General features: G+C 33.1%; 2 protein-coding genes across 3 annotated transcripts in view; one reads left to right on the forward strand and one right to left on the reverse strand.

Annotated features, from left to right (window-relative positions):
* Window positions 1-22,384, reverse strand: part of Flo2 (flotillin-2) — a 374,194-nt gene that overhangs the window by 277,998 nt on the left and 73,812 nt on the right. The gene's annotated exons all lie outside the window — the stretch shown is intronic.
* LOC143193777 (glucose dehydrogenase [FAD, quinone]) overlaps window positions 20,570-22,384 on the forward strand; it is a 38,494-nt gene continuing 36,679 nt past the window's right edge. Inside the window, exon 1 of one of the 2 annotated variants that reach the window (XM_076400156.1) lies at window positions 20,570-20,647. The gene's annotated coding sequence lies outside the window, so the exon portion shown is untranslated. Of the gene's footprint in view, window positions 20,839-22,384 lie in introns of both variants that reach the window. The other variant, XM_076400155.1, reaches the window with a different exon arrangement.

The following is a 22,384-nucleotide window of genomic DNA, read 5'->3' on the forward strand; positions in this document are numbered from 1 at the left end:
TCAATAGATAGAGTGATTCAAGAGGAAGGTTTATATGTATAATACATGCATAATATACTAAGGCAACATTGCTAATTTTAGAGGTTTCTAACGTGATGTCGTAAATTAACCTATTTTTTTAGGCTTATTTAGCAATTAGCAAAAACGCTGCCTAACCCTACGAGTTAGATCAAATTAATGTACTACAGTATTGTACACCATAAAAAGGTCTACAAAAACGTCCGCGATGGTATATGTTTATCTTTTAAGGATAACTCACATTAACCATTTTTATTGTTTACTTTTTACGTGAGAAAATGGCTTATTTACGAAGCTATTTTAAGCAATACGGCATTAATCCTTATCGAATTAAGTACCTTAAATACAGTGTGCAATTAATATAGATCAATATGGTTCCTTACAGCATGTAAATTAAACAAATATTTTCGGAGATATTACAAATTTAAAATTTGCGTTTAAAAATATGTAATGTAATAAAAATTGTATGAATTTAGATATTCTAAAGATAGCAGGAAATCTTCATAGTAAGTATAGGGGAAGAGGAAATGTTTTAGTCCAAATTTAATGCGTGCAGGCCAAGGGCAGTAATGAATGAACCAAAAATACTGGATCGATTTTAATCATGTTTTCATTGAGTGACATAGGCATATATATTTATGCCCGTGCAAAGTCGGAGCGGGCCGCTATGTTTTTATATACAACGTTCATATTTTTTCTGTAGTGTATTTAATTTAGTATCAGCATTGCACCCGTGCGAAGCCGGGGCGGGTCGCTAGTACCAAATAAATTAAGAACTAAGTGTGTATGTGGCAATATTTCAAGGAGGATTTGTTATATATATTTCTATGATTCTGTTATTATATTATATTATATAAATGTTATTTCAAGGTGCCGGAAACCTATCTTAATTCGTATGTGTGCGAAGTTAGCTCTAGACTTTTTTATTTATTAGAAAAATAAAAATTCAAATGAAAAAATGAAAATTCTCCTCCAGATATTATGTCAGCAAATGGAGATCTTGGTTTAAACGATTAATTATGTAGAACATTCTGAGTAAAGGAACGTAATATAATAAGAAAAATTATAATTAAGTGTTTCAAATATTGTATTTTTAGGCATCTTTATACTATTTAAGAATAACATCGTACAATTTTAAAATAAGTTCAGATAATGGTATTGAGAAATATATAGGCACTTGTCAGATTAGATATTGTTTTTGATGAATTTTTAAAATGTATTATATAAATCATAACTAGTAGAGGGTGGGGCAAAAGCCCCGCTACCATTGACGCAATTTCTGTTGAGTTGAGGCAATAATGGAACGATTATTTTCAATAAATATTGTCATTGTTTCTGCTCGTTCTTCTGGCATATCCATAATAAAATCTGGACGTCCACACAACGCAATGGTTAAAGCGAAACTGAGATAAACGTCACATAACCAAGATGGCGCGCAATCAAAATGGTAGCGAGAATTTTGCCTCACCTTAGTATTAAATTAAAATGGTAGCGGGACTTTTGCCCCCCTTAAATAAAATATTTTAGTATTGAATAAACCTACTTGGTGCATCAAGGTAGGTGGTTTCAGGTAGGTATTAGTTACACGATATAACATACATACTTCTAATTACAAAAAAAGTAGAAGATACCCCTTATTTAACGACGAAACTTGTCATGAAATGAATGTAAACGAGTATTGCCATATTGAAGAGTGATCTTAAGATGTTGTATTTCACGACTCAAGAGCAACAGCCAGATAGTGACACAAAAAAATACATTGCAAAGTATGACATATACTTTGAATTGTCGTTACAGATCAACAATTTTTATCAGCGGTAGCCGAAAATTCATACTCTCTTGTCGTTGCTAAAGCTGCAGGTCATCAAAACAATACCCCGTCTTGTTGATCATTCTCAAAGGTGTTCAGACTTCTGTTTACTGTTGGTAAGTCGAGTAAATAATTTAGATATTTGTCTGTTTTTCACGCAAAACTCTCTCAATTCTTCCATTAGTGAAGCTCTATATTATTATAGAATAGTTCATCTAAACACATACATTATATTCGATATACAATCAACTAGTATGCGTTCTATCGTTGACAGAATGATCCCGTGAAAGAAATACTGGAAATTAATGATCTAGAAAATAAAATAGGTATAATACCTATCTGTGTCTTCCATCAAATGAAAACGAATGCATGGAATGATGTTGGTAATTTGAATTGTTGAATGAGATAAATATCAGTCAGTGCCATATCACACTGATTAAATGTGATGGTTGTTCTATGGTATTTGTTGAATTTTTTGTCAGAAATTCATTCACAGATATTTGGCACTTACTTGACATCAACGATGTTAACTTTAGTGAAAGACGTTGATGGTCGAAGTACTTCGACGCAAATATCAACCACTTTTGAATGCACTGTACCATTAATTATACATAGTCGATTCACAGTGGAACTTTTGCGACAGTTTCATGTGAAATTCCATTAGCTAATTCAGATGATCAGTTCTCGATATGTATATTTTACACAAATACATAAAATTAATTGTTTGATTTTCATTGAAAGAAACAGCGTTACAACGCTTCCCATCATTTGTTCGGGTATAAAACGTCCATCAAATTCTGATAACTTTATAGTATGTTTGTATAACTAATTAATATTGATTGGATTAATGTTAAAAGCATATTTCTCAACTCAGTACAGTTGGACATGCAAATCCGAAAACAACATTATCTGCTAACAAGAATATAAGTGACATAATTATCTTCACCTTGGATGATTTCATCAATACAGACAGCGTAGACATGTCATCGTACACGACCCTACAGTGGCAAGAACATCAAGGTGTATTCTTTTATTATGTTAAGCAACGCATCGTAATTATAACTGTTATGATACCAGCCAGTAAATAGCATTGAACTTTAAGCATAACCAATCGATATAAATCAATTCGCCTCAACACACAAATATAGGTCGATGTAAGCACTATTGGAGCTAATTATTATGTCCCTCGCTTCGATTTCATTGTCCTATTTTATCCCTAAAGTTTTAAAATTTATTTTAAAAAAAAGAGAAGAGCAAAGTGTGATGTACAAAATGTTTACTTCATGATAGATTTTTCTAATCGAACTGTGGCTCCTCATCAAAATAAATCAATCAGAGTGATTTCTTCTGAGCTCAGTGTATCCTGTTATGAATCCACGAAACAGCTAACTAACTTAACCATTACATAGGCTTCCATCAGCCCACTACATAGCAACAAAATTCTGTAGAGAAAGTCACTTTGTTTCAAAATAGGAGTCAGTTTCGACGATCACCTTCAATCGACGAAAATGTTTTCCCAGCGAGCATTCTTTTGATATCTAATAACAGAAAATAGTCGCTGGGGGCCAGACCTGGAGAACACTGTGGATGGATGGATTTTGGCTCGTTTTCACTAAATTGTGACATCGTGCATTGTCTTAGTGAAGCAGCACTTTCTTTTTCGGCGGTTTCGCCCTTCAAACAGTCCAATAACGCTATGTAATAGTCGCTGTTGATAGTCCTTCCTTTTTCAAGGTAGTCATTGAAAATGATGCCATGCATATCCCAAAATACAGACGCCATAACCTTGCCAGCCGACTGTTGCGTTTTCCCACGCTTTGGAGCGGATTCATCGTGTGTAATCCACTCAGATGACTGTCGATTGGACTTCGGAGTAAAATGATGGAGCCATGCTTCTCGGTAAACCCGGCATCAAGCCAAGTTTTCGCTTCAACTGTATTTTTTTCCTTCAAACAGCAATTATTTTATCAACACGCGAAATTCCTTTTTATCCATTTTTTTCACAATAACAAAAGTTTTTTCGCTCAAAATGCTATAAATCACAAACCAATGATCCGACAGCTGTCAAATTTATACACGCATCTTTTGAGGGTTAGGACTAGCTAAAAAACATATGGATTTAATTCTAGTAGCGTCATCTATGTGTCAAGCCGGGAACTTCTTCAATTGACCTGTTAGTAAAGAAACATGTGGTGCACGTGTACTCTACTGTACATGTACTAGATGTAAAATTGATATGTTAGAACTCATATGTCATAACAAATAGTAATCAGAAGATGGAAAGTTTGGAGAACATGGCGGGTGCTGTAATAGTTTCCATTTTAATGTTTTCACTGGTTTTGTAAAATATCACGCTGAAGACCAAAATTGTTGTCTTTGCTCGTATTCCGGTCGTTTTTCGCGCAGTGTTCGGCTCAAACGCGTCAATTGTGGTCGTTAGCGATAACCATTGATGGTTTCATTGAGTAATGTCCTCAAATCTTCACCTTCAAATTTGTTTTGGCTGGCCAGAACCCTATTTATCTTCGTTGTCAAAATCACCACTTTTAAAACGTTGAAACCAGTATTCACATGTTGAAATCGAAGGAGTATGGTTGCCATAAGCTTCGCTTTCTCCAACGTAAAGTAAAAAGTAAGATTTCTAGCAAATTCGATTTATTCGGCACGAAATCGGATATTTTCAACACACTGAATAAAAAATTTATTCGCATTTCGGCGAAATACGAATATACCCGATGCGATTAACATACGGTACTACCATCTGTAAATTAATTTAAATTAATTTACAGGCCTATATTTATGATAGGAATCATGAAACCAAAAAAGATCGAGGACAACGAATTGAAAGACTTATGGGACGATTTTTTTTCTTGAACCAGATTGACCACCTAGAACCAAATGGTCTTCGGCTGATTTCGCTTCGGTTTCGGGATATGGTTGTTTTGCGGGCGACAGAGACCAGATTTTATCAAGGTGTTGTCGTGTTCTAAGGTTCCTATGGAGAACCTTACGCTGAACATGTTTATGAAATTCTTCACAAACGGGATGCCTAATTCGAGGTGTGTATTGACGTTCCTCATGGGGCATTGAGTAATGCGAGGACTTTGAACACTTGTAGTAGTTCAAGTTGTCTCTCCGATACATACCTGTACCACACCTATGCTCCGTTGAGGCAGAATGAACAGACTAGCATTTTATACAACGTCGCTTTCTGTGGGATTGGAAGTTTACTTTTTCTACAGAGTAGTGGAAATAGTATGCTGTACACGCCATTTGCAAGCAAATGGCGTGCTGTATTTGGACCATTGAAATCTGCGGTCGAACTGGAGACCGAGGTATGATACTTTCTGGAGCCATGGGATAGGAACTTAATCGATTTGGAGGCGGTAGGCGCGGAACTCCTTCTTGCGGTTCAATAGAATACTATGAGTTTTTCTCGGGTTTATCTGTAGCCGCCATTATTTCTACCACACTATCGCTTGGTTCAGCTGTACTTGGAGTCTGTTACGAATAGCGTCGGGACAGTAAACAGTTATAAAGAAAGCGGTATTATCTGCATAAAATGCTGTGTGAGAAAGTTTGTGGAGGAGGAAATCAGCAATATAAATGTTGAATAGGGCTGGGGTAGTGGAGCGCCTTGCAAGACTCCTGTGGAAATCTGCTATAGGGGAGACTGCGTCACCGATCCTCACTTGAAAGGACCTACCGTCCAAGTAAGAATCTATCAGGGATATTAGGTCATTCGGTAGACCTAGCCGTTTCGCTTTGAACATTAGACCGCGGTGCCATACTTGATCGAAAGCTTTGGAGACATCTAAGAAGATGGCTCCAGTTTTTCGACCTTTTATCGATATTTTATGGGACGAAAGCCGGGCTCAAACTCTTAAATAAATTTTAGGCAGATTAGCAATTCATTAATGAATTATTTCTTAGATGTCTGCAGGCTATGGAAAAGATCTGAAAAGAGCGAATATACTATATTACTTGCATACTTATTTCGTGACACGAATGAAATTGTTGCTGCAACTGAATATCGACATCAATTGAATACATTAGATAACGAATTTTTGCAATCAGATCTTTATATAATATCTTTTTCAGATTAATGCGCCATAGGATCACTGGTACAGGGTTTTGAAATGCCCAAAAAGTGGGCAAATAGATCGATGATTGGATCCAAATTGCTGCAAAACCAGCATCATTCTTTCTACACGATATCGACATGTTACCAGAAAAATAGAAGCGGGTTCCATAATTATACTAATATTATAAATATTGTACCAATTTTTCACAAGAAATTCCTTTTTCAACTGAAAAATGACCAAAATATATGCAAGTGGAATAAAGTCTTCAGATATTGACTTTGACACAAAATTGAATTGATAAAGCACTCCAGCGACAGAATAAAGTCTGCACCAAAAAAAAAGAGACAAAGGTCGCCAAACGAAATTAGAATATTATCAATTAAAATGTAAATATATACAACGGTCTAAAGTACCAAAAATTCCAATTTTTTAATTGATCATAAACCAATCAGATTGAACTTTCCAAATTCAGAAAATAAACCGAAAAACTATTCACGAAAAGTTAAACTACCATTAGCTATACACGTGACAAGTGAAAAAAAGATCTTAAATATATGTATATAGTTATACTTGATAGTATTATCAATTAATAAGTGGTAGAATATCAATTTATAGTTTACCATAACACATCAATTCTAATTAATTAATCGTCTTTTTAAGTAAATTATAAATTCGCATTAAAATTCCAACGTGTAACAATGAGAAAATTAACGTTTATTAAAAACTAAATACATAGATAATAATAAATAGAATAAATATATGCTTGGAAAAGTCGAAAAATTCAATATAAGACTATATATAGTTAATTCAAAACAACAGTGACGCCATGCATATGTGCCTGTCGAAAGTTGTATTTCGTGTTACAGCCAGACAATGTTTCCCTTCTCATTTTATTCTATTTAAAAAGAGATAGAATGATGCTTGAGAGGTTCGAACATGTAACCGAATGAGCCTGCTAAAGTTGTCCGTTGGTCAAACCTCTGCAAAATTCTTCAAAATATTATAATTACAGATACCGGCAAACATTGTTTTAATACATTTCAAATCACCGTGGTTTTTATTGAAAATATCTTTTGCGCGTTGCAGCTGCCTTAGCACAGAGAATACCTCAAAAAATAAAAAAAAAATATAACCTTAAATTCGCCAAAAAGAAAACGTCTTTATGCGAAACAGGTGACGAATCACAGAATAAAAAACAATCTCTCTATTCTATGGAGACGAATCAAGATCAGCTTGAGCTTGGTAGCTGTATCAGAGATCAAATATACGAAATGTATAAATGTCAAAATATTATAATTACAGGTTATAAACCGGCAAACGTTGTTTTAACGCTTTGTATTAATAAATTTGAAATCGCAGCGGTTTTTATTGAAAAATGTTTGCGCCTTGCAGCTGCACTGTATATTAGTACGGACGCAGTCACTAAAATATCTCAAAAAATAAAAAATAATAAACCTTAAATTCGCCAAAAAGAAACCATGTTTATGCGAAACAGGTCGACTGCCCAAGCCTCGTCACCAGGTAACACAGCTGCCATCCGTTTTATCTATTTTGTATTTTCCACACTTTTATATTACTTCAATAAGTAACGGTCACATAATTTAAACACCACTGTTTTATTTCGTATTACCTCCATTCACCGAGCCATATCAAGAAACCCTTCAATCAATCCCTTCTCGGGCAAATTCCTTCCAAAAATAGTAGTGAGTGTTCGGACAAACAATTGCGTCGACAGCCACAAATTTCGACCGACCGACCAGACGAACATTCCCACATGATAAACATCAATAAATTACATTAAACCGATAAGTGAAAATGAAGCAAAAAAAATTATTTTTTTTGTTATATTTTAGTCTGAACTAGGGTTTATCCGGACTAGACCTACTATTTAATGTGGCCTTTGAACCATGGCCCTAAGCTTTAACCCTATCGACTGGCGAGTGACCAACTTAGAAATCACCCCAGAAGCCATCCGGTCTTACCCAGCTTGGTTACCTAGAGACTGTGATCATTTTCCTTGTCGGATTTTACACTCTTGCCTAAGGACAATCACAAATAAATTTACGTCCATGCCCCCGTAGGATTCAACCGGAGACTATCACAAGAGCAGAAGGACCGTCCTGTCGCCTTTGCCACTACGCCAGCCGAGCCCATACAAAAAATGTTTAACGCCTATTATCAAGAGACAGGCCAAGGTATTGAATTTTATTGCACTATCATTATTATTTATTATCGGTTATTTCGGTCAATAACAATGGCCTGTCTGACAAGAATATGGCCAAAAAAGATAAACAACGAGGCTATCAATCAGTCAATCAAGTCATATACATTCAATAATCAATAACATAAGAACACACGGTATCGTAGAAATAATAAATATCAACATTATGTATATAACAAACGAAGGTAATAAATATGCTCGTTTGTTATTTTGATTCACGTAGATAAAAAAATTGAATAAATCACACAACAAAGCCCGCTACAAACCGCTAAAAATACCACTAAGTAAAAAAAACGTCAATACTCATCAAGCAGTTAAGCTTATTTATAAAAGTTCGCGTTCTATTTGAATATTTAATGACACTTGTTATTCGTATTCACCTTGAATACTCCACGAGGCATATTCGCGATATATTCCTATATAAAAAAAATCAATAAATATATATATTAGTGTTGGGAACAATCGACTGAAATCGACTATCGACTGTTTAGTAATTGATTACTTTTTACTATCGACTATTTCAGTCGCTATTTTTGGTTCGACTGTTTTTACTAGTAACTGTTTTCAGTCGCTATTTTCGATCCGACTGATTTTATTACTATTACTATCGTACTTAGTCGTTTACTTTTAGTTACTATTTTCGGTTCTACTAGCTTCATTCGAATGATTTTTAACGTTCTGACCTTGTCGTCCTAGCCGCGACCTTGAAAGTAATGCTCCGAATTTATGCTTATATAGATTTATATGTAATATATGTGGTTTTCTGTTTTTTTTTGTAGTTGAATAACTATATATTGTAAATTAATATAGCAGCATTTTGGAACGCTAGTTTTCGAAGGCAAAAAAATTAAATTATAAATGATAAATAGTAAGATACTTTTGACTGACATAATAGGTAATACTTTGGACTGGTATAATAGGTAATACTTTTTTGATAAACTTTCACGATTTTTGTGAAAGCCTCTTCTTTGTTGAAACTTTTTTCCTAAAATCTTAAAAACAAAAATTAGGTTCCAAAGGTTTCAGAAATTGCATCGATCCAAAAGATTTGAAGAATATTTTACAGTAGCAATTGTTAAATTTCCTTAAAAATACTAACCATAAAGAGGTGAATAAAGTACATTAAATATTTGTAATAAATACATTTTCTGATAGGAAAATTCTACCTTAATATTCAACAATTTATTTTGTTGGCTATTAAGAAGAGCACCACAGTTTTTATTTGTTAACGAATGGACTATCTTAACAGAATGTGTTCAACTTTTAAATCCCATTGAAGTAATGACCATTGAGTTATCTGATGAAAGATATCCCAACGATGTATTTGATTGTACTCTTAATAAGAGGACTGCAACATTCCATCAAATTCAAGATTTTAAAAAAATGAAAAAATGACAAATTTGTCTATTAGATGTCATTAATAAAAGACTGACAATTTTAGAAATGAATACGATATGCGGGATTCCATTCTAACTTCAAAAAATACAAATATAATTCCACAACTACAAATTCAAGAAAAAACTAATAAATGACAAAAAACGTATTAATATCTGGAGATATTTTGATAAAAAAATGGCTAGAATGAAAGAAGTAATTATTCCAAGTACTGCAGCAACTTTACAGATTAAGCAGTAGTATGGAAATTCCATTTATTGGGCGTTTAGAACCAATTGGATTTTTGGCAAACCCATAAAATGAAACTATCTAAATTATATAAATTGCACGTAAAATATTCCTCTATACCCGTAACATCTGTCCCCTGAGAGCGAGTTTTTTCAAAAACTGGGCAAATAATTAACGATCGAAGAAAAACGGGGAAAAGTTGAACATGATAATATTCACAGTAATTTAAAAATATTTCCGTTCAAAAATAAATAATACTTTTATTTAAAAAGGGTCTGGTAGTTATTGTACTTATAGGTTCATCATGGATTAGATTTTTCAATGATTAGGTATACATTTTATTTAGTAGTTATGGTTATTGAAAATCATTAGTTCTTAGGTTTTATTTAAGTTATATTGTACTATTTATATTTATTATACTATGTTATTTAAAAATAGCGATTAATATATTAAAACACGATAAAACATTTGTGGTGTTATTATTCCATTCCTTTTTACAAATCCACAGTATAAAACTAATGCTACTTCTTTTAAAATTGGATTATTTATTACATGATAATACAAATTAGTTTTTTTTTTCTTTTTTAAAGTTATCACGTGAATGAATCTATATACATCTCTGTCTCGCTTATACTATCATTGGAGAGTACAAAGACATTAAAAATTAACTGCCCAAACATTTATCTATTTCCTATCTCACATTTTATACAGACAAGAATTCGTACATCTTCATCTGACATCACGAATGGAAAAAAACAGTCGAACTGTGCATTTGACTATCGACTGCATCGACTGTTTTCAGTCGATAGTTCCCAACGCTAATATACGCTAATTGCTCAGAATATTTGAGAATTTCGAGTAGAAACTTGAGTAGTATTTAACCTTCGCGCGTTTGACAGTTCGTTTAACTGCGGCAGTCAGGATAAATCTATTGAAAATTTTATTTATTAATTTAATTCAGAGACATTTTTCTTCGCAGATGCCTCAGAAACAGACGAATCTGTACCTTCAACTTTATGCTGATATAACACCGAAAATATTAAGAACTTAGTGTATATGTTGGACCACTTCAATCAAGGTCAGCAATTGTGTAGAACGTCCTGGGCAATGGAAATGTAAAAAGAAAAATAATAAGTAGGTGCTGCTTATTCTGGTGGATGAAAAAGCATAGCTACATAACATATATATAATATATATATATATATATAGTGTTTAATTAAGTACCTATAAGGTGGGGCAAAGTTTGCGCTACCGTTTTGTTTTAACACTAAGGTGTGGCAAAAGTCCCGCTATCATTTTAATTGTGCACTTGGTTTTGTAACGTTTAGATCAGTTTCGCTTTAACCGTTATGCTGTGTTGATCCAAATTTTCTTTTCGATAAATATACGCCACAAGAACGAGCAGAAATAGTTACAATATTTATTGAAAATAATCGTTTCATTATTGCCACCAAGCGGAAATTACGTTAATGGTAGCAGGAGTTTTGCCCCGCGTTGTATAAAAAACATACAAAAAAGAAAAAGAGGTTTTGTAATCAAAATTGTATTACTATATTCAGTAAAGTTAAATATTGTATTTTTAGGACAAATTATATTTTAAATTACAGTTTTTACTGAATATGTCTTAAACAACTATTAACTACTACTAAAATAAAATATTTTATTAAAATGGTAATTTAAAATTATTAAATCAACTATAAATAAATAACTGACTGAATAAATCAACTGACTTAGGTGGTTTAGACGAACGAAACCTTAGAAAACAAAACAAAATACAAAAAAACTAAAATGTTTTGTATCAAAAAACATTAAAATAAACACTATGTACTAATGATTTTATTTATTATTAATTTCTTCATTTTCTTTTATTTATCATTAATTTCTTTTATTTATTATCAAAGCTTCCAATCCAATCTCTCTCAATTGTCGCTGAGTCATTAAACATGTATCTAGAAGGTTAGACAGAAGGCAACGGGACTATACAATGGCAATCTACGTGAAAGCCTTCATGTTTCTTTTGGCCTCACATTTGATTCATCTTGTATCAAATTATAATTGATTTCACATATAATTTACGCAATGATTAATTTAAGATATATTTCAAAATTATCAATTAAAAACTAAAACAGAAATATGTTACCAAGAAATACTAAAGAATATTGTTGCATCATAACAAACCGCCTCTTTTATATTAGACTAGTTGACCCTAGGGACGTCATCCTGTCAAAACATATTGGAATTTGGCGTCACATATTTATATTATCTGGTTAAGTTCTAGCGTTATTAAGTACTAGTACCTTATATTAAGCGTAGCGTTAGTATATTAAGTAAATATGTGACAGCATCTTCAATTTTAAGCATCCTTGTATCTTCGTCACCACTTATATATGGGAGAATGCTTTTCTAAGTATCTTTATTTTAGGATTTATAGTAATTTTAAGGACGCATTTATACATTCATATGAACGAAGTTCTAAGAAGTGCTGTAGGTGGAACCAGAACCTAACATACATGACTAATTACTTACACTGAGACCTTCGGATAATTGATAACTGACTCCGAAAATCAAGAGTATTACAAGAATACATGAGGACAAACTCTATTTTCATGTCAATATCAAAGTAGTACAACTCTTAAATAATACAATAAATAAAATATATTGGTTAATTAGAAGACAATCACAATTATCAGTACATAATAAATTGCTATTATACAAGCAAATACTGAAACCTATATGGACATACGGAATTCAATTATGGGGATGGTCCGTAAAGGCTAATATAAATACAACACAAGTTTTCCAGAACAAAATCCTGGGAAGTATTGTAAGTGGACCCAAAACCTATAGGACTGACTTCTTACACCAACACCTTCATATGATGACTGTCACCCCGAAAACCAACAGAATTGCAAGAATACATGAAGACAGACGACTCTATTCTCATGTCAATATTAAAGTAATACAACTCTTGAATGAAACCAGAAGAGGACCCAAAAGAATCAAACCATTTTGATATTATGTAGTGTAGTAGAATAGAAAAAAAGGAATGTTAAGAGAGGGACATAGAGAAATAGAGATTTAACTTCATAGGACAATTTGGGGAAATGTTTCGCGACATCGTTACCTTTAACATATTACTTGGTTAAGTTGGTAGTTGAAAAGCATTCTCGTTCTAGGAAGTGTTGTGTGCCCGGATGCACAGATAGTGAGGAAATGCATCATTGTTTTTCGTTAAAAAAGTACCAAACAATCTTTAAGAAATGAGTAGAAAAAATCCTAGCTTTTACCACTTGTATTATATACATGTTATATTACATCAATAAATAACAGTCACATCATGTAAATACCACTGTTTCATTTCGTATACCTCCATTCACCGAACCATATAACAAACCCTAAATGTTTAATTAATTTAATAAGTTTAAATAATACATTTCAAGAGCGACAGTATACACGGCAATGACAGCATAAATAAAATATTATAAAATATATACACACAACCAAAAATAGCGGCAAAATATTCAAGCGGCATCTGAATATCAGAAACATCTTCAGTGGGCAGCACATTCGCCGAATCGCCATTTATTTGAACCGTTATTGGAAGTTTTAGAGCAGAGAGTGAGGGGTAGATTTACATCTCCAACATCATCCAGACACCTTACTAATCTATTCCATAAATAAGATCTAATGAATAAATATTGTGTATATATCAGAAGTTAAAATTATGTTGTCCATCCACTGTATATTTATGCACAAAGATTGCATATTAAAAAATTGCGTTCATATTTATAATTTTTTTTTATTATTTAATTAATATATTGTTACTAGTCGTGTCAGTCTAACCTACAATTTGTCTTTATAATAACTTAAATCTAGGTATATAACTAGGAGAACCTATCTCAGTCTCTGGTGAAATAATGTTTATACATATCACTGCTGATTTTTTTAATATATGCACCTCACTACACAACACTACACAAGATCAGATGGTTTGATTATTTTGAGTTTGTGTTCTGTTCTGGTGGTATCCAAAAGTTACAATATTTCAATATTCGTATGAGAATGGAGTCTTTCCTCGTGCCCCCTTGTAATACTCTTGATTTCTTAATTGACTGGGGGTATCTGAAGGTCTCGATGTAGGTAATCAGTCTTATAATATTTGGGTGCACCCACAATACCTCTGAGGACTTTGTTCTGAAAAATTTTTATTTTATTTATGTTACTCTTTGCAAAACATCCCCATAAATGAACTCCGAATGTCCATATAGATTTCAGTATTTGCTCATATAATAGCAATTTATTATGTAATGATAATTGTGATTTTCTTCCAATTAGCCAGTTCATTTTCCTATATCTCAATTCCAGTTCTTTTCTTTTCTTCTTTATATGTTCCTTCCAGCGAAGTTTTGCATCGAGATTCATTTCGAGATATTTAGCGTTGTTGTTATATGGAATGATAGTATTATTTAATGTTATTAGTGCTTGTACGGTCTGTTTATAGGTGAACTGAACATGTAGAGATTTACTTTCATTAATTCTTATTTATAAGATAATATTTGCTTAGCACTTACATTTCTTTCTCCTTGATCCTCCCATAACAAGAATTATTAATTATTATTGCAAGTAATGATGATTACCACATATGGTAAAGTTTAATACAAATACGGAAAAGAATTTCCAACTATTTACTTCTATGATGACCTCAACCACCTTGAATGTACCAACAAACATTTATGGGTGCTGTAGCTCCTTGAATAACCAATGTAATATACATTAGATCCGGAAGCAATTGAACATCTTAAACAACGTTCAACAAAATATTATCCAAGTACCGGTTTTATACCAGTCTTCGGTATCTTACTCAGATTCAGGACCACGACTGTAGACTTGTGTTTTAAATTACTGCGAATATTCTCATGTTCAACTTTTCTCCCGTAGGGCGGTTTCTTCGATCGTTAATTATTTGCTCAGTTTTCGAAAAATAGAGGATAAGATTTTGAGTATAGAGGAATATTTTACGTGTAACTGATATAATTCAGGTAGTTTCATTTTATGGGTCGGTTAAAAATCCAATGGGTTTTCTAAAGGCCCAATAAATGGAATTTCCAAATACTGCTAAATCTGTAAAGTTGCTGCAGTACTTGGAGTAATTACTGATGTATTGATATCTGGAGATATTTTGATAAAAAATAGCTAGAATGAAAGAAGTAATTACTCCAAGTACTGCATGTAATAAATGTAACTAATAAAGTACGTAGTAATGTTTACTGCAAGTTTAAAAATAAGTTTAAATATATTGGTTATCGTTAAGTATTACCGAAATAAATTATTTGTCTCACATGCTTATTTTTCTATTAGCTTGTCCTAAATGAATGTTTATTGTAGATATATATGCGATATAAAAGTTTTGGGTCAGTTTGAGATCAATTTTAGTCATATTTGGAGTAGCTAAAGTTTATATATAAATTTGTTACAAATATACATGCAGTATCCGTTAATCTTTTAGAAAATAAACTTAACGAATCAGGACCGAATTTCTAGGCCGTTATTAATAATCATCAATATATAACTTCGTGACTTTAGTTTTTTTTAAATTAATATTTACCTGTTTATTAAAATTTTCTTTATTCATCAAAATGCTATGTTATTGTTAGAAGAAGTAATAAAGTTAGCGGTAATGTTTAGTACGTGTAATAAAATTGGCAAAAATAGCAATAAAAATGAGTCATGGCACTCCTGTAAAATTATACGAGATTTTTTTCTATCATAGGTCAATATCAAACCTTGAACTAATATATATATATATATATATATATATATATATATATATATATATAGTCATTTAAACAAGTTTCATAACTAGGATTCCAAGATCATAAGGAATTCACTCATTAACCCCGAAATCATCCGTAATTAATCGAGATGAGAAAAACTTATGAAAAGAAGAATACTAGTTAATACTCAGACAAAATAATCGCACTTCAAGACGTAGAGTCTCCAAAGAAGAATTCAAAGTCTCTTAGGGACTAACTCGGATGAACTTAATGAGAATTAGGAAACACCCATGCTTTAAAAAGTACCCATAAACCAAGGACACAAGGTGGACTGAATTTGTTGCGGATTAACCTAGTTTATATGAATTTTTTTCAGTTTCAATTTTAGTTCACGGCAAAGGGGCATCAAAAGTAATCATCAGTCGTGGGCCGTTGCATGTTGTGGACACCAAACCCATACAAAATTATGAAGTTTTTTCGATTGTACCATGAACATCTGAGTGAAAATATATAGCCTACTTTTCTTTCTTTACAAAATACAACCTAAGCAAGTCACTTTTCGTCGAGGCAATATATGGGTATCGAGTCGAACCAATACGTTTCGTTGAAGGGGTTTGCTCAATGACTGCCAGGTAGTTCTTGACGCCGATATCCCAAGATGCGAAATGATACTCGAAGTGATGCACTAAATAAGGGGACTATACAACAACACAATCCTCAAAAAAATAATAATTTTAATGAAAATAATCCAATACGACTCCCTAAGAGTCAATGCACATACCCATATAGAGAGGATGCAAGCTAACAATATATAACCAATATTGTTTCGGTCTCTTATCAGCTAACTAGCAGTACAATGTCCTAGAATAAAATTATCCCAAAAGAAAATATTCTTGCATAAAAAATATCTTATCATTAAATATTCCTAACACGAAATACCCCGTATATCGATGATATACCTCAAAATATTGATATATGGTTTTCGATAATTAAAAAAATCGATGTATCGGCAGCCATTAGTATTTTACAAGAAAAAACTGAAATATTACAAATCGGTCCCAAAAAAACATCGATATATTTTAAAGATTTTAAAAAGTATCGGTACTATTTAACTTTTAAAAATGAATACCAAAATGCACTAAATCATTAAAATTAAACACCAATTTTAGAGGCTTAGTAATTATACTGAAACCCTCTGGACAATTACCGAACTAAATAATATCATCAACGCCATTCTGAGGCTGCACCACTTTCCATCCACATGGAAACATGCATTCATCGCAGTTATCCCCAAAAATGGAGATAAATAATCACCTTCTGACTACAGATCTATCAGCCTACTAAGTTCAATTTCCAATCTTGCTGAAAGAGCAATTCTTTATGCTCTTAATGATTTTACGAAGACAAACAACATCATTTCAAATGAGCAATTCGGGTTCCGCGCCAAACACTCAGCCGTTCATCAGGCCCATCGGTTGGCCGCAAAAATCAACTGTGCTTTTAACCGAACTGACAGACTTGGAACGGTCTTCTTGGACCTAACGAAAGGCTTTGACAAGGTTTGGCATGGAGGCTTAGTGCCGAAATACATCCTATTAGGTCTACCTGATGACCTAACAGCCCTTATCAAATCATTTCTGTCAGGACGATCGTTCCAGGTGAAGTGAAGTGAAGAAAGATATTCTCTCTAGCCGAAAAACCATCGACGCAGGAGTTCCACAAGGCTCCCCCCTGTTACCAGCTCTATTTTATATTTTTCTTTAAGATATCCCTAGGAGACCACAAGTTGAGGCAGCTTTTTATGCAGACGACACTGCTTACTTTGCTTCTTCGTAGTAGCGCCACACATCCGAAGCAGACTCCAAAAACAATTCGATGAGACAGTCCAGTGGTTACATTTCTACAGGTTGCAGGTAAACCCGCAGAAAACCCAGGCCATCTTCTTCCACAAGAAGCGTTCCGCACCGAGCACTTCGCGTCTTAAAATCGAGAACGCCGAAATCCCATGGTCAGAAGAAGATACCTATCTCGGTCTTGTCTTCAATCGCAAGTTTAAAAAAGGTCCCTCCATAAAGGTCAAGGTATTGTTAATTAGCTGTTCCCGCTTATCAACCCAGCCAGCAGGCTTCCTTTCTCTATAAAATCTCTCCTGTACAAGATACTGGTTCGATCAGCCGATTTATACGGCTCCAGTGTCTACCTAAAATACGTCTCACCTACCCAGGTGGAACATCTTCAAGTCCTTCAAAACAAAAATCCCAGGAGAATAATGAATGCCCCCTGGTTCGTCAGGAATAACCAAATTCATAGAGAAACAGACGTCCCCCAAGTTCACGATTTTATATCCGAGGTCTACTCGAGATATTTCTCCACTCTTCGTCTCTCGGACAATAGATGTATTACCTTATTATTATTTATATTAGTACAATAGAGCTCGTTGATATTTTAGGCCAATAACTCATTCGGCTCTTCGTGGCCTTATACTATCACAGACGACACTTCCCCGTCTTGACTCCAAATTGTCTCAACCCTCTCCGGCGAGCGATTAACTCATGCACCACACGCTGCGTGATGTGATAACGACGCCACGTCCTTGCGTGGCCCTTGTGCCTCTTAACAGTGTTACCGGTTACGGACGCCCTCCTTACTAACAGTAAGAAGTATCAGTTAGGGTCATTGGATCAGCTGACAGGGTGGGGTTTAATGGGTAGCCCAGAGGCAGTCTCCATATAACCAGACCAACTCGCTTATTCCTGCGGGTCTTCCCGACCAGGTATCCGTAACAGGATTCCCCCTCCCGGTTCCAGGCCAAAAAAAACCATCTGGACCAACGGTGTTATCGGCACACTTACAAGAAAGAAAAGAAAAGGCCTACCTATACTGAGGGTTTAATGACTGCAAGAATCTTTCCTTCAATGGCACTACTTTATGTTCGGGAGAATGTCGCTAATCGGTAGACGCCTAGACCAAGCAGAGGTACCTCTTCAGATCGGATGGCACGAATTCTGAACATTACAAACAATGCAACAAAGGAAACCATCAAAAACAAAAGCATGGACAAATGTACACAAAGATTCATAGAGATAATTTAACTATAGCTGTAAAATGTCCAGACGAGATAACGACCATTTGATTATTACATCAGGACAGAGGTGTGTAAAAGTAAAGACAAGTCAGCATCGCACGCATCGTATTTTTTTAACAAGCCATTAAATAAAAGATGCCTAAAAATATTATATCTGCATAGCTTACAAAATTCGTGAGCTCTATGTACCCAAGAAAAGCTCTCGTTCGAAAATGGGCCAAAAACAATTTGAATACAGCGGTACAATACTAGAAGAAACCCATATTCGAGCGACCAAGGTCATCAAGAACGGTAGAAACCCGCGAATAGTGCTAATGAGTCTGTTCGTGGCTGATCCCAAACCTTCCAATCTAGAAGCGCGAAGTGTTTTCTAAATATACATAGATCATCATTACATCAAATTTTACACAAATATCTAAAACCGCATCCGTACAAGATTCCATCGGTACAAAAAGCTCAAAGATTCCAACCATCTCGTATATCACACAACCGAGCAATTATCAACATTTACCAACAGCTTATATTCAAATGAAACTCATTCTAATGTTAACTCAAGAAAAACTAACAAGCATAGAGTAACCATAAAAGCTGCGATGTTGACACGCGGAGCTATCAACCCTCAAAATGCGTACTTTGATAATTAATAACTATTATTCCTAGACAGCTTACTTTTTGTTATATTTTGAAGTCTCCTTTTTAGCAACTAGGATTTATCTGGACATAAATCTGTTTAACCTGGGCTCTGAACTACGGTCCTCGGCATTAAGCCTACCGACTGGCGAGTGGCCAACTTAGAGATCATCCCAGAAGACATCCGGTCCTACCCAGCGTGGTTACTGGCGTAACTAGGATCCTTTTCCTTGTCGGACTTTGCCTAGAGATAATCACAAATATAAATTTACGACCACACCCCAGCAGGATTCAGACCCACGATTATCCCAACAGTAGGAGGACCATCGTGTCACTTTGACCACTGTGCAACCAAGCCAGCCTTACTTTTTTAAAAACAATCCACAAAATCAACTTTTGATAACAACATAAATAATGAAATTAGTGGAAAAAAACTGTATCTATGATAACAATTATTAAAAAACCAACAATTATATAATTAAATAATCAATGAGTATTTTATATAAATATCATTATAAACATTGTAACTACTAAAAACTGTCAATTTACCCATAATAATTCTGTTTTTCGATATTTATTTCAATAAATAGATACCGAGGATCAAGTTCCTTTAGAGGCTTTAAATGTTCTGACATTTATTTCCTAAAAAAGTGTTTAAAAAACTCATCTCTCGGTAGAGATTGAACAAAGATACATCAAAAAAGCGTCATATTAATATAACTATTAATATAACGATCAGAGTAACTTATTTTAAAGAAATATACGGATGACTTTGTAAACTTGAAATTGAAAGTAATGAAGGTATCCTTGATCTTCCACTGTTGCCTATAAAGACATTTACAATTACAAACATGAAGTACATCAATACCCCAGCAGGATTCAAACCCACCACTATACCAACAGTAGGAGGATCGTCCTGCCACCTTCACTACTACGCCAACTAAGCTGGCCTTACTTTTTTAAAGAATTAAAACAAAATAACTTTTTACAAAAAATCAAAAATAAAAAAAAAACAAATTAAATTAGTGGAAAAAAACCTGTCTATACGATACCAATCATTAAAAACCCAACAATTATCCAATTAAACAATCAATAAATATTTTATATAAATATCACCATCAACATTATAACTATTAAAAACTTTCAAATCTAATTTACCTGTAATAATTCTGTTTTTCGCTATTTATTTCAATAAACAGAAACCAAGGATCAAGTTCACGCGTCCAATGACCATCATTTACATATCTATTTGCAAAATCACCAATTGCCTAACATCATTTGTCGTCGCACATGGAATCTCATGCTACGGTGGTAAGCGCACAACTCGACGGTGGTAGGGGTAACGCAACCTGACATACCCTTCCCATTAAAACTGTCTCGAAGCCTCAGGATGTGACACTAGTGAGTAATAATTTCGGAAAGAAAATATCCACCTGTTGTTTTTTTTTATCAGTGTTGTTTCATATTAGCTTCAGTGAAACACTGACTGCTAGTACAAAGTATTAAACTAATTATCATTGGAGCATTAGTACTAATATATATTTAGAATAGGTGAAAGTGTCGTGTTTTACTATAATTTGATAGAGAAAAAGGTAAGTCAATACATACATATATTTTAAATACATTATGATACAAAAAAAAAATTAGACCATATAAAGCCAATTACATTGCCTGATGAAGAATTTCTCTTACAAGCCTCCAAAATTGCTTCAGAAAATTACTTCTTGGAATATTTCCGAGTTATACGTAATATATATGTAACCGTTGAAATATGTATACTGAAATGTATATAATGTCGAAAGATTATTTAGTATAACTTAGACTAATAATAAAAAAGGACAAAAATTGCAGTGATCTTAGTTTATCGTACTTATATTTAAATACTATTAAATATTAAAATTGATCTAATCACTATTAGCTTACCAAATATTAATTATTGTGTAAATTTTTAAAAAATATTATACAAAAACTGTCATAAAAACTGATAAATAAATGTATATCTTTATAATATTTAATCTACTAGTAATTTTCCAGATTTCATTTTAAAACTGATAAACTTAAACATTAAAAATCCCAGCTGTAATTATCGAACTAAAATATACCCAAAAATGATAAAATATCACCTTAACAAATAACAACATTAAATTCGAGTGATCAAGAATCGGAAGTTAATAAATTAAAAAAGTATTCTTTGTCTTCAAATAATTAAAATTATTTCCGTACTTTCTACTATCAGATTAGGTAGTATCAATGTTTCTTCTTTCTGAATGCCTTGACATTGTCATTGACTTTCGATTAGCATTTATCGCTGTTACAACTTATACTTATTTTGTACTTGAATATTCATCAAGTTTTAGTTAACTAAACACTTTTTGCTGCCTGAAATCTCCACTGTTTCTCCATGTTTTTAACATTGGAAAGCATAATTTGTTATTTAAATGAGAAACAAAATTAAACATTCAAGCAAATAGTAACTTTGGTAATTTGTTGCTTCAAATTGTCATGTCTCAGCAGCTTTACAGGAAAAGCATGTTATTCATAAAATTAATAAAAAATTAACACTATTGATAGAAAAGCTCGTACATAGTATACATATATTTCGTGTTCAAAATCGTCATCTTAATAAATAAAAAATAAATTTTTTGATTAAATATTAACATATACAAACTAAATTTGAATAATAACCATGAATGTAGTTGCAATTTAAAATGAAATAAATTCTTCAACAACAACAATAACACAGTGTTAGTAACATAATAAAAACCATAGTCAAAATATAGCAATTTTAATCATTACGTTATCATTCCATCAGGTCGAACTAGAATAACAAAGAATATTATTTAAGTGTCACTCGTCTCAAGATGTCAGAATTATGGGCCCATAACTCATGGAATGAAGGAAACTATCAGTATTTAGGTAGAATTATTAAATTATATATTTATGTGGTAAAGACCAACAAGAAAATGAAATGAAAATATCAGCGCTTGTGTGCGCTGTATATATTTCAAATGTATATAAAATAATCATAAAAATATTTGCCCATCTATAAATAGCTTTGGGTAACTGATTTTGATTGTTTCCTTATAAATATTGAACGAAACAAAATAAGTCCCTAATATAATGTCCTTATATCTTAAA

This window comes from Rhynchophorus ferrugineus, unplaced genomic scaffold (assembly GCF_030347505.1).
Source record: "Rhynchophorus ferrugineus isolate W39M unplaced genomic scaffold, kcgeb_rfMv2 rfM3, whole genome shotgun sequence".
In the NCBI taxonomy this organism is placed as follows: Eukaryota; Metazoa; Arthropoda; class Insecta; order Coleoptera; family Curculionidae; genus Rhynchophorus; species Rhynchophorus ferrugineus.